Source organism: Neofelis nebulosa, chromosome 9, assembly GCF_028018385.1.
Source record: "Neofelis nebulosa isolate mNeoNeb1 chromosome 9, mNeoNeb1.pri, whole genome shotgun sequence".
NCBI lineage: Eukaryota > Metazoa > Chordata > Mammalia > Carnivora > Felidae > Neofelis > Neofelis nebulosa.
In genome coordinates this window covers 121,860,339-121,873,590 of record NC_080790.1, presented here as the reverse complement: position 1 = coordinate 121,873,590, position 13,252 = coordinate 121,860,339, and the positions used below count along the sequence as shown (strand labels likewise).

General features: G+C 44.0%; 1 long non-coding RNA gene across 2 annotated transcripts; it reads left to right on the top strand.

The window, feature by feature from the left end:
• Positions 1-1,293: 1,293 nt before the first annotated feature.
• Positions 1,294-12,963, top strand: LOC131486256 (uncharacterized). 2 transcript variants are annotated; one of them, XR_009249267.1, is made up of 4 exons: positions 1,294-1,587; positions 10,309-10,518; positions 12,170-12,299; positions 12,369-12,963. It is a non-coding gene; the product is annotated as an uncharacterized LOC131486256 (long non-coding RNA). The 2 variants fall into 2 exon arrangements; XR_009249266.1 differs by having other exon boundaries at positions 1,297-1,587; positions 12,170-12,271.
• Positions 12,964-13,252: the final 289 nt, after the last annotated feature.

Here is a 13,252-nt window from a genome sequence, read left to right as displayed (position 1 = left end):
TATATATAATGTCTCTCTCTATATTCCTATAACTTGGCTTTCAAAAACACACATAAGCACTTAACGTCATTTTTTATGATAGTTCCATAGTATTCCATAGAAAAGACATCCATAATTTTTTGTGGTCTATTTTAATAAGCTAGAATGAAGCCAATGTATACAATGTACAATAAAATGTAATTTCACATGTTTATCTTTACAGATTTTCCAACTACATGGCAGTTAGGAGCGTAGTTACTGCTGTCAGCTAGATTGGATTGCTCCATGCATTTGCTACGTACATCCTGTGTCACCCAGGGTAAGTCACAACGTTCTCTCAGCTTTATTCCTATCTGGGAGGAATCCAAATACACAGAGTACCTACCGAGGAGGTTTGTGGAGAGGGTCAAATTAGACCACTTGTGAAAAAAAGCTCAGCATATCAGAAATGTTCCATAAACATTAGCTGTTAGTATTATAATCCCCAAACAGAAAAAAAAAAATGCCTTTGTCAGGCCATGTGTGTTAAAGAAAATAGAAGGACTCCTTCATCATAATCAGAGACTGTGCTCGAGGTTTAAGAAGTGCTTGGTGGGGCTGTCCAGTTTCCCCAGCACCATTTATTGAAGAGACAGTGTTTTGACCTTTGTATATTCTTGCCTCGTACGTCAACTATACTTTGATTAGAAAAAATATATAAATAGGGGTCACTGGGTGGCTCAGTCGGGTAAGCGTCCGACTCTTGATTTTGCCTCAGGTCATGATCTCACGGTTCATGAGTTTGAGCCCTGCGTCGGGCTCTGTGCTGACAGCGTGGAGCCGGCTTGGGATTCTCTCTCTCCCTCTCTCTGCCCCTCCCCCCAACTCTCTTCTCTCTCTCTCTCATATGCGTGTGTGTGTGTGCTCTTTCTTTCTCTCTCTCTCAAAAATAAATAAATATTAAAAAAAGAAAAAAGACATAAAATTCCCAGAAAGAAAAAAGAAAATTCTGAAGACAGAATGATGAACAATGTGCATTTAAAGATGCAGAACTGTCAGATGAAAGCTAAGAAACAATTTATTTCGCTAAAAAAAGAGAAGCATTTGCATGGTCTTTACATTATTTAAGCACTGACTGATAGGCTAGCATTAGTACAGGTGTCGCCAGGTGCCTTGGGTCAGTTAATTGGTACAGAAGGTCCTTCTCTCCCCACTTGCAAGGTTCCTTGCATGGAGAGGTTGAGTCTGTTTCTCACTCTCTTGTATCTGGCTGAGTGGCCCTAGCGACCTTTGTGACCAATAGAATGCAGTGCAAGCAATTTCCTGGACTCAGTGACCGTGTCATGAGAAACCTTAGAGCTTCCACTCATGGGTCCTTCGGAACGCTCACGCCGGGGGAAGCCAGCCATCACACGAGACGTATTCCCAAGTATTCTGGGCCCCCATGCTGTAGGGAAGCCAAACTAGTCATGTAGGGGAGGCTGTGGAGAGAGAGAGATTCTTGACCAGTCCCCCCTCCGCTCAGCCGCCCCACTGGTCCCAGACCGAGAATCACACATTCGAACAGAAAAGCGTTCACATCTCTCCAGCCCCAGCCGCCTTTGATGGCTCCTGCTCTAGCATTCCTAGGTAAGAACTGCTCAGCTGAGTTCAAACACCAAACCGTGCAAGGTAACAACAAAGTTCAGGCCAGGACGTGCCAGATAGCAACAACATGGTAACAAAGTTTAAAGGCCAGACCCGGGCATATAATAATGAAGTTCAGGGGTGGTTTGTTACAGATCATCAGAAAGGAAGCATAGATCGGCATGAAAAGAAGGCCACTCCAGGGCTCCCCTTTCCTATCCTCCTGCTCAGTGTTTCAATCTCAGTTCATTCATCCACTACGCAGCAGGTTTTGATCCAAACTACAGAGTATCTGTCTCCCCTAATGCCAACTAGTAGCTTCACAAAATAATCGAACGTGTTGTTCCCGTATGTCAATGCAAACAATTTCAAATTCCACTACAGAAGAATTTTGTTTAGAAAAATTACATACAGGTTAAATATCTGTTATGTATGTCAGAGGCTGTAGCTGTGAGAGTTCTTATAATTCATGCATTTGAATTATTTTAGCCACTAAATCTTCTACCGAAGGAGATGCTTTCAAATGTCCATTTTCAAAGCAGTCTCCCCCTAGTCTCTTCCATTCACCTAACGGACGCTTTGTCCCCCATTTAAAAAACGTAGCCTTAACCTTGAAGTGAGAGATTATAAGTATCAGTACTGCGAGCGTGGTTGTTATTATTATTTAATAATCTGGTAGGTGAACTTACACTGAGAGGTTTTGCCCTGGTAGGGGGGGAAAAAAAAAGTTTGGTAAACTTGGAGCACCTGTCATTTAAGAAAGATAAATAATAACCTTGAATCTAGCAGCTCCTGTAAATCCTTTGCTATATTCTAAAAATCACTTTTAATTGGCACGCTCTCTCTCATTACAAAGGTAAGTATTATTTTGCATTTTAAAGATCTTTTTAGAGGCACCTGGGTAGCTCAGCAGGTTAAGCGTCTGACTTCAGCTCAGGTTATAATCTCACAGTTTGTGAGTTCATGATAGGTTTTCTGCTGTCAGAGCCTGCTTCATATCCTCTGTCCCGCCCCACCCCCCTCTGCCCTTCCCCCTCTCCCTCTCTGTCTTTCTCAAAAATGAATAACAACATTAAAAAAATTAAAGATCTTTTAAATTAGGCGTGCTGATGACAAACTATAAACAGTTTTGCGCACCCGTGACTTCAAGTTTTGTCTATTGGCTTTCCTAGTGTCATAACAATCCACTCTGTGAATTTCATGTCTGTACCTATCTCTGTAAGTTTACTTGGGATTTTTAAAAAATAAATTCCAATCAATCAGTCACTCTACTAGTAACTTACAGTTATTCCAGAAAACATTGGTTTCACGGCGAAGTCATCTATTGCTGAAATATTTTTTCTCCATTACATGTATTCTTGAGTGTTTTTCTAAAAAGTTCATTCTGTGTTTCATGTGGCAAATTCCATAAGGAAGAAATGTTAGAAGCATCTGTACTTCCACCCAACTGGATAGCAAACCTCACACACCAAGAAATTTCTTTTAGCACTTGACTTTTCAAATCTTCAGCGAGGTTTTCTCTGTATCTTCTAGCAGAATCTGCTGACAAAGGAATACATTTTCATTTGTCGCCATATTGTTTTCTGCATATTATTTCAGCTGTTTTTCCTGTGTTGGGGGAGATGGGATATTTTCCCCAATGCCTTTTTGGGGGGTGGGGGCTTTGCTAATAAGCAGTAAAACTCAAAATAGGCTTCTAAACATTTCACAAGAAGTTTAGTGAAATTTTGTCAAGTACTTCTTTGGGTGTTGAATGATTTTAAACATGGCTGAGAATATATGGTCTTGTTTCCGTGTTCTGGATGCTTAGTTTCCAAATGCCTTGAAAATTGTGCCTAATGGTGCCAGCTTTATTGGCTATCTTGTAGGTGACAGATTAAAAGGGAAAGAACCCAAGGGTTGCGGAGGCCGGGGTGGGGGAGGGGGTGCAATTACGATAATCTAAGCAGAGCTGATAAAATTAAAATTGAGTGAGAGTTTCCAGGATAAAATCTCTGACAGTTCTAGATATTTTTATGTAGAATATATGTGATTACAATAATAATTTCTATCATCCGGAAAAAGGCATTCTGAGATTATAAGAGACAGGTAAACGGAATTCAAATCTTCACTCGCTCGAGGATTATGAAGAAGAAAACAAAGAGGCAAAAGATATTAATTTCGTAATGAGGTCACTGCAGAGCACTGACCGAGTGGGGCAAGGAGCAAAATATCCTGGGAAAGGTTTTAAAACTCTGTTTGCCTTTATCTAACCTTTTCAGTGGTTCCTGCATCCACGGCACTTTTCTTTCTGAACCCCTCAAAAAAGCAAACTTGTAATGCCGATGGCCCTTTACCCACAAGCGTCCTCCTGATCCTTTTTCCTTGGTCTACCTGTCATCTCTTCCCTGGATCTCCCTTGTCGCTTCAGTGTATATACCCTGCCGTCCTTCAGAGAATGTTCTTGTCCTCTGATCTTCAAAGAAGGACCCAGGAAGCATAGGGCAGGGGGTTGGGGAGCAGTGAAGGGAGAAGACAGCGTGAGAATTCTCCCTTGGAGCAGGGCAAGGGAAGAGGCTGGGTCCTGTCTCGAATTATTTTCATTTTCCTTTGCGTTGTCCTAATAACACACATCCTTGGAGGTCGTAACCTTGATCCTTCTTAGAGAAGAAGCCTGTGATTTAAGCAGCTGTGGGAGAATGAGGTGCAAGCATAAAGAGGAGCGGGGTGGGGGTGGGGGGTTGGGGAACAGGATGTAGGGGCAGAGCAAGTGAGATCACCTAAGAGTTTTATCAGGTAGGTCTTTGGGGGCTGAAAATAATGTTTGCCAAGCGAATATAACCAAATCTCTTCTCTCGTTCTCTCTCTCTGTCCAAACTTCCTCCCTCCCTCTGTCTCTCTGCCTCTCTCTCTTTCTTCCTCAAGGAAGAAGAGAATCATAATAACCAGGGGAGCAGGGAGGGTCCAGAGAGCTCCAAAGCAATCCGTGGCTTCCCGTCCCACTGGTTCACAGCCAGAAGGAATAGTTCATTTCTTAACTATCCCGGCCCCCTTCCCGCACACCTCTCCCCCAGCCCACACATGTCCGTCCAGTCCCATCCACCCATCCATCCTCACTTTTTCCTCCCCAACAAGCGTTTTCATTATTAGGTAGATGTAGAGTCTTGCCCAGCTCGCTTCTTATTTCTAACCCCCATTCCCTCCCTTGCTTCCCCTCTCTCCGTTTCTTTTCAGGTTAATTTATCTGATTATATGCAACACACTGCAGCCATGTTAACACACCAACTGAGTTTGCACTTGGAGGCTTGGAGGAAAGATTACCATTAAAACGTGACTTCCATCCACTCAGCTGAAATTACTATTGATTGCCAAAGAAAAATATTTGTGCTGTGAAGCTGGGAGCTATGATGTTGAACCATATTAACATAATGTTAGCATAGCTACGGGTGTTTAGTAGCACGCAATCAGATTTGAAATGAACGTTGATTATAGATGGAGATTAATGTTCACATATTCATAGGAACACAATGAGAAGAGCAATTTCCTTTCTACTACAGATCAATGGTTTCCCCATTCAATTATACAGCTGTAATAATTGCATTATGCTGAAATATTTCTTAATGGCTAATTTCTTTCCTTTTGTGTGTGTGTGTATGAGATCTTTTGTCAGTGATAGCTTCTGCAGCCCGAGGACAGCATAAGATGTTTTAATCACTGGTGTCGTTTTGCAAGCTTTGACCAAGCCAGTAATTTCCCCCCCGTCCCCCATCTTTGCTATCCTCTCTTATTATCACCCAGAATCACTTCCTGGATGATCGAAATATAGGGAGTTGCCTCAAGTCTTGTTTTGTTTTGTTTTGTTTTGTTCTTTCTTTCTTGTTTAGAGAGTGAAGACAAAACCCGGAAACCTAAGGGGTCATGCTCGCTCCTTTCTGCACATTTGCTGGGGAGAAATTGACGAAGACACAAAAACATCGTGCATAGGATGCCTCCCACCCAAAGACTCTTGTTGTCTCTCTATATAAATATAATTTTGGAGCCATTCAGTGATTAAAAAGCAAATGATGAAACTAGTGTCTTCTTCAATACTCACAGCGAATCTTTGAGGACTGATGCAGCATGGATATTTATATTGTAAAGATAAAGCATCCATAAGACGGTGAGCCTGCCTTTTCTAACGATAATGATATCTTCCTGCTTACCCTGATATAGCTCAGAGGAAGCCTAGCTGGCACTTTCTTCCCTAAATGAGCGCTGTCTTATGGTAGACTCACGATGTCCCTGTCTTATGCCCTTCTCTGTTGTCCTGATGGAGAAGGCTGGGCTTTCTCGGATCTGTTTTCTTGCATCCGTGAGCATGAAGCCTTGTTCAACCTTAGTTGAACTGAGTGTGATATAGTGGAAAGAAGTTCAGATATAAAGATCTGCCTATCAATGGTGGTCCGAAGGGCATTGTCCACTTTTGTGCCCTTTGGCAAGTCATTGACAATTCATGGCCTCAGTCTTTCCTCACTGGAGAGTAGAAAACGTAACACCTAACTCACAAGGTCCCCAATCTAAGGCAGTAAGTTTAAAGACTTAACTAAGGCTTTGGAGAAAGACCCACTTGGCGTAAATTCTCTTCCTATTACCAACCCCCCAGGTGATCTCACGCAAATGCCTTCCCATCCCTGAGCCTCTGTTTCCTCATCTGTAAAATGGGTATGATAATAGCTCTGCCTCAAAGCATTATAAATACTAAGGGAGATCTAGCAAGGCACACACTTACATAATTTTATTTTCTATCGTCCTTATTTTTATCAAAAATGTCTAGAATGAGGTGGCATACAGCTTCTCTTCTGCCTTTTATGCTTGAGGAAAAAAATAGATGTGGGAGCAATAAATATCATCACTATGGTTTTCTTTCCTGAATGCCATACTCTATTTTGCTGTCCTGCTATGTACAAAGAAGCAATACGCAGATACAGATTTCGTCATCAGGGATGTTTCCAAGTCTTGGCCATCAATTCTCTTTTCTAAAGCCTTTTGGAAAATTTTTCAGTTTATTTACTTATTTTGAGAGAGAGAGAGTGAGTGGGGGAGGGGCGGAAAGAGAGGGAGAGAGAGAATCCCCAGGCAGGCTCTCTGCTTTCAGCACAGAGCCCAACGTGGGGCTCGAACTCGTGAGCCGTGAGACCGTGACCTGTGCCAAAATCCAGAGTCAGATGCTTGACTGACTAAGCCACCCAGGTGGCCCTCTAAAGCCTCTTTTAAGCACATTCCCCAGGGAAAGAGATGGCTTTTGCTCCCTGTGCCTTCCCAATGGGGTACAATCTGCACGGAAAAAAAATACTTCTGATACGCAGCAATGAACAGGATATTAGAATAGTATCTAGTCTGCATATTTTTCAAACACTTATTGTCAGGGAAAGCATATAAACCTAGGAAAACTGGTCCAGAGCAGGCAAACTGGGCCGGAGATAGTCTGGGGTTTGATGTGCTGTTCTAGGTAGTGGCAGGTGGTCCCCAGGAAAATGGTTTCTTTTCCGTGGCCCCACCAAAGGCCAACACCACAATTTCAGTTTCTCATTCCATCACTCAAAAAAGAATTTATTGAGTGCCTGCTGTATGCTAAGCAGTGTGCTCAGTGTTGCACATGGAATCCTGAGCAAATAGGCACATTATCTATTCCTATGGTTCTTATGATCTAGAGAAGGACTACTAAGCAATCGTAGAAGTAAAAATGAAATTGCAACTCGCATGAGAAGAAGTTTGTATAAGAGAAGGGAGAGATTCAGAAGCTAGGAAGACGCTAAAGGAGTGTCTTAGCTACATAAGCTAAGACTGGAAAGAAGAACAGGAGTTAACTTAGCGGGGCGACAGGGTGGGGGAGGGAGGAAGAGGTCTTTCCAGTTAGAAGGAGGGATGCACATCCTTTGTTACAGTCTATCTCCTTATCTCCTTCCTTTTTTCTTTATGGCACTGTTTGCTGCCTTATACATTTTGTGTCTGTTCGCTATTTTTTTGTCTTTCTTGGTCCACCTCCACAAGAATGTAAAGTCCTTGAAGGGCCACCTTCAAGTCCTTGAAGGACTTTGCCCATGTTGACCATCTCTCTGACGCCAGTGTATGAATAAATGTGCGGAGGGCCTGGGTATTGAGGGAACACGGCCCACAGCGCACAAAGCAGGGCTCTCCCAAGCCCTACGTCCTTTCCCAGGGGGCCCTTGCTTTTAGGTGGTTGGATACTGGGTCCCTGTTCTCAACATCCAGTGTGGTCTTGTGGGCTCATGTACTTAGCAGAAGTGCCTTCTCTGGAATGGGACACAGATGTGTTACAGTGGGACACAAGGACACAGATGTGTTACAATGGGACACAAATGTGTCCATGGTTGCAGCGTGGTCATGCGGTTTACTCTCCGGGATGGATTCTATCTCCAAGAGTCTGTTTAAACCATAGAGGTCCCTTCCTCTTCACAGGGACTGATGTCCAAGTAGGTCTGTGATGGGGTTTTGCCAACACAAAGAGAGAACTGATGCGAGATTCTAGAAGGACTTCCCAACCCTTAGGAAGAATGCATCGGAGTAGAGGGTCTTCCTTATCCTCTGAATGGTTTCATGTGTAGATGTATATTCTCGAACTGCCTGCCCTTGAGAGGCCATCTTGAGGGCAGAGTCCATAGGGTGAAGATGGGATAGCAGAAAAATGGAAAGCACTTGAGTCTTCGGTGAAGTGATTCAACCTTTGAGTCTACCAAATGTAGGGTAGGTCTACCTCTGGCTTATTTATTCGTCCCACGAGGTCTTCTCTTGCAACTGAAAGTGTCCTTAAAACTCACCACATCGGTTACTGACATTGGATACCATTTGGCCTCCGCCCTCCAGCCCTTCCTTCCTTCCTTCGTTCCTTCCTTCCTTCCTTCCTTCCTTCCTTCCCTCCTTCCTTCCTTCTTTCCCGTTTGGATCCAGATGTGATGTTGCGCTACATTTATACCATTGCCGTTGCTCGCTCCCTGAAGTGCACACGCTCCTACACGGTCTTTGTAGGAGATAAACAGACACACGCACACGCACACGCACACAGACACTAATCCTGGCTAGGCTGAGACTGCACTTCGTGTGCATTCACACCTCAGAGAATCTCTGTTCTAGGAGCTTAAGACCTTCAGACCACCTTCCAGGTTCCTCAGGTCAGCTGAGAGTCATCGTTTCAGCCCCACTGAAGGTGAGCAGCATGGCTTTGGGCAACTGATGGAGCCTTTCCTAGCCTCAGTTTTCTCATCCGGGAAATGGGGATAACAACCCCTCGCTCAAAGGGTTGATGTGCCATGTTAATTTACAGAAAGAATCTACACAGAATACACAGCATAAGCACTCAATAAATGATGCTCTTCCGGGGAAACTCAGGCTGCAGTGTTCTCACTTTGCCTCCTGCCTCAGCCCTTTGAATTGGTTCAAATGAATCCCCAGAGGTCATAACTCATGCTTTTATTCTCCTCTGTCAGAATCAAAATGAGACTTATGTATGTGTGAATTAACAACCCCGTTGTTCCCCCTCAATATCATCTAGTAGCAAAATCTTTGTGAAAGGGGCCCATTGTAAATAAGGAGAAGAGAATTGTACATTTTTATACCAACTTGTGGACTGAACCAAACCACGAGATTCCTCCTGTGTGTGTGTGTATAGTGTGTGTGTGTGTGTGTGTGTGTGATATGTGACATATCATATATTACATATATTACCTCGTGTGCGTTTCTTTCGGTTTTTTTGTTAGAGATTCTGTTAACAAGAATTGCATAGATTTTCTTCTCTATGAAACACCCATCAAACAATAGCTGGTATTCTGCAAAGGGGCATGGCCAGAAATTGCTAAGGGGAAGGAGTGAGAAGAGAAGAGAGGAGACGCAGCAAATGAACAGGGTAAATCTTCCAGATTAGCAAAATATGCACAATGACAAGTACCCCATTAAAAATCTAAAAATCAGAAGTAAATCTACGCAGTGTCCCAGATTGGTTTGTCTGCTGCCGGCGGTTGACTTCTTTCAAGAGGAGGATGTAAACTAAATACAAACCAGCCTCGGCCTTGACTCTACCTGCTTTTATATCTCAGGCCGGGGATGGCGATTTCCGGGAACAAGGCTCCACAGGATGTAAAGGGTGGTGTGGCAGAATGTACCCATTTCAATTGGTTTAAAACTTGACTGGGGAATTGGGTAGACTGGAGTTATCTTTTAGATCCTGCCATGCCCTCCCTCTTATCCTTGACGAGTGACTCAAACTTTCTGAGCCTCAGTTTCCACATCTGCAAAACCCGGGGTGCTCACGGCGCCTATGTTGTTCCTTCTGTTTGTGAAAAGTGGGCGAGGAGGGCTGCCCAGCTCAATGTCTAGCATACGGACAAGACCAGATGATAACAGCCCTCTGCACGATCATCTGATGGGGAACTTGAATTATCTCTGCTTTACAAAAGAGAAAACTGAGGCAAGGAAGTCAAGCCAGACCGTCCAAGGTTATACATGATGTGAGGTGAAGCCTGGACTTGGAACCAGGCAGTCTGGCTCAAAGTTCATCTTCGTAACTGCTAGGCTCTGCATTCAAGTATTAAAAATAAGGGGTGGGCTTTTTTCCTTTCTTTTCTTTTCCTTCTTACCTGTAAGTGTAAAGATGAAATAAATATCATGTAAGCCAGCCAGAAATTGCGGGAATGCTTTGGTCTGGCATTTGAGGCCGTTAGTTCAACAGATTATGCTTCATTCACCCAACAGTTGCAAGCTCCATATTTCCCAGTTGAGTCCCTGTCCTGATGGAACAGCTACTTCCCAATCCACGTGGAGCCCTGCCTTGCTGAGCTGCCCTCATCTCCCTTTGGCCTCTCAGTGGCTCTGCACGGCTCACCTTATGCCCGCTGGAGCCAGAACCCATGATGGAGACAGATGAAGCCACGCTGGAGGTCTTCCAAAGGGGCAATCCCAGAGGTAAGATCATCAAGGTCAAACCAGAGGGCATGGGGTCAGTCCAAATACCAAATGGGAAGGATACAGCTGCACGTTGGAGTAAGGGCTAGGAAAGACCAGAGGCACAGGCCATCCAGACAGAGAAGAGAGGAAAAGCTGGCAGCTTGGCCCTTAGGGGGAAGGGGCCCTGGACCCTTGGAAGGGGCAGGTGGAGTCACGGAGTGTACCCACCCGTTCATGCCACGCACACTGGGTTTGTTCCTATCCTGTGCAACATCACACCAAGCCTGGATTGTTGATGATACTAACGTGTTGGCCGATAGAAACATACTTTTTAAAGTTTATTTTGAGGGAGAGAGAGACAGAGCGCAGGAGCCGGGGAGGGACAGAGGGAGGGAGAGAAGGAGGATTCCTAGCAGGCTTCTCACTGGCAGGGCTCCCTGGAGCCCAACGGAGGGCTTGATCCTATGAATCATGAGATTAGACCTGAGCCCAAACTGACTGAGCCACCCAGGAGCCCCAAGAAACATCTGATCCATCTCAGGGTGTTAGGATTTCTGGCTCTGGTGCCACAAGGGGTGAGGAGAGGTAGGCCCGAGATGGGTGAGGGCATTTGGAGGGGGATAAAGGTGTGAAGCCTGGAGTTCAGTGGTGTAAGGGATGTATACGCCAAGCAGCACAGAATGGTCATAACCCAAAAGGTATAGTTCCGTCTACAAAGGATCCATAAAGCATCACTAGAGATATTAAGTTATTTGAGGACACAGCCCGAACGTTTTACTGGACTACAGATGCAAGATTGATTCTAAATTTGTACTTGATCAAACAACCCGAATGCCAGAAGTGATCTTAATTTCAGCTATCACCCCGCCAAAGCTACTCATTTAATGAGGAGGAAACAGTTTCAATATTAGAGCTCCTGTGTTATTTAATTTTTTTTAATGTTTATTTATTTGTGAAAGACAGAGAGACACAGAGAGAGACAGAGTGTGAGTGGAGAAGGGGCAGAGAGAGAGAGGGAGACACAGAATCTGAAGCAGGCTCCGGGCTCTGAGCTGTCAGCCCAGAGCCAGACGTGGGGCTCAAACTCACGAACCACGAGATCATGACCCAAGCCAAAGTCAATTGCTCAACTGACTGAGCCACCCAGGCACCCCTCTCCTGTGTTATTTTAAGGCAATCGGTAGCAAACTTTTCTAAAAAAGCTAGATCATAAATATTTCAGGCTCTGTGGACCATATTGTCTCTGTTGCAACCGCTTAGCTCTGTTGTACTGCAAAAGCGGGCATTGCCAATATATAATGAGTGTGGCTGTGTCCCAATAAAACTTTATTTGTAAAAACAAGCGGTGGGCTGGCTTTGGCCTGGAGAACATAGTTTACCAATCCCTTTCCTAAACCGTAGCAACCTTTTAAAAATCGGTTTATAACATAATTTTAATAAAACATCATATTATAACTTCTATGCTTTAACATATTGCAGATTACACATTACATAATCTATTTTAATAACACAATATAGTAAGAAAGATTACACCTAACTATAGAAGATGCAGGCAATAATTGAAAGCACTCATTTCTGTTCCACATCTGATAGGAAGTATCAGCTATTTAAGAGTTAAAACATTAATCCCTGGTTATTTAGAAAGGTAATTTTCTATACATTTGCACAGAGGTATGGAATTTGACCCAAGGCTTGATTTTCTGAATGCGGAAGCACACGGCATGACCATCAACTTGAAGGAAGCTGGGAGCAGTCAGCTTGACAACCCGAGGTCAGAGGTCATATCTGGAAAGGCACAGGTAAAATTTAAGACTTTATTACAATTGAAAGGCAAATTACCTTTCTAATGATGTGCCTTCTTCCTACAGGCAGAGAGGAATTCATGAAGATTTCTCGCAAGATCCAAGAAGCTTTTTTAAAAAAGAGAGTCTTTGGGGGCTCGTTTTGGTTAAATACTGCAGTAAGAAATAGGTGCCTTCTTTTGGCTTTGTATTTCCTTTTGTTTCCACCTCCAGCTGTCTGTACTTTGATCTGGTCCACATGTCAGTCCCAAGACTGACATCACAATGACAAAAGCTTGACTGTGAGTGAAGAACACAGCCGAACGGATATATGGCAGCAAGCATTCCGTATCCGAGGGCGCTCGGAATGTTCGAGAATGTTCATCACTTCTTCCTATCCTTTAGCTATCAGTATCACGCAGGAAGGAATCTGGTTTTCCTCCTTTTCAGAGACAGCCTCACAGCCACACTGAGATAATGGGTTTCACGTGGAGTTTTCTGGGCTGTGGACAAGGGGAAGGCTTGGGTTTAGGGTGAAGAGCCTATCTTGGATTTTGGAGTGGAAATGTTTGGCTCTGGGCCCTCGTGCTACAACGAGCTGATTAGGGGACCCCTCGGATCTGAAAATAGAGCCCTTTGGCGTGATTAACATTAAATGAGATAATAAACGGGAAGCACTGAATCTGGTTCCTCAAACCTAAGGGTCCTGAAGAAATTACAGCTAAAGACAATTTTATCGTAGTTTTCAATGCTATTATTTTGTTAAAAGGTTTGTTCCCGTCTGTTTCCTGATCCTCGTACATCAAGGTAGGAAAACTCCTTCAGATTCGTCACCCACAGTTCCACCCCGAGAGGACTCCGGTGGAGTGCTCTCCCCTGTGTTTCCGTCTCTGAGCCCGTGAGTCTCATCTGCCTCATTTCTTTTCAGAGTATGCCCCAGACACGCAAATCTCACAACAGATGGATCTGCT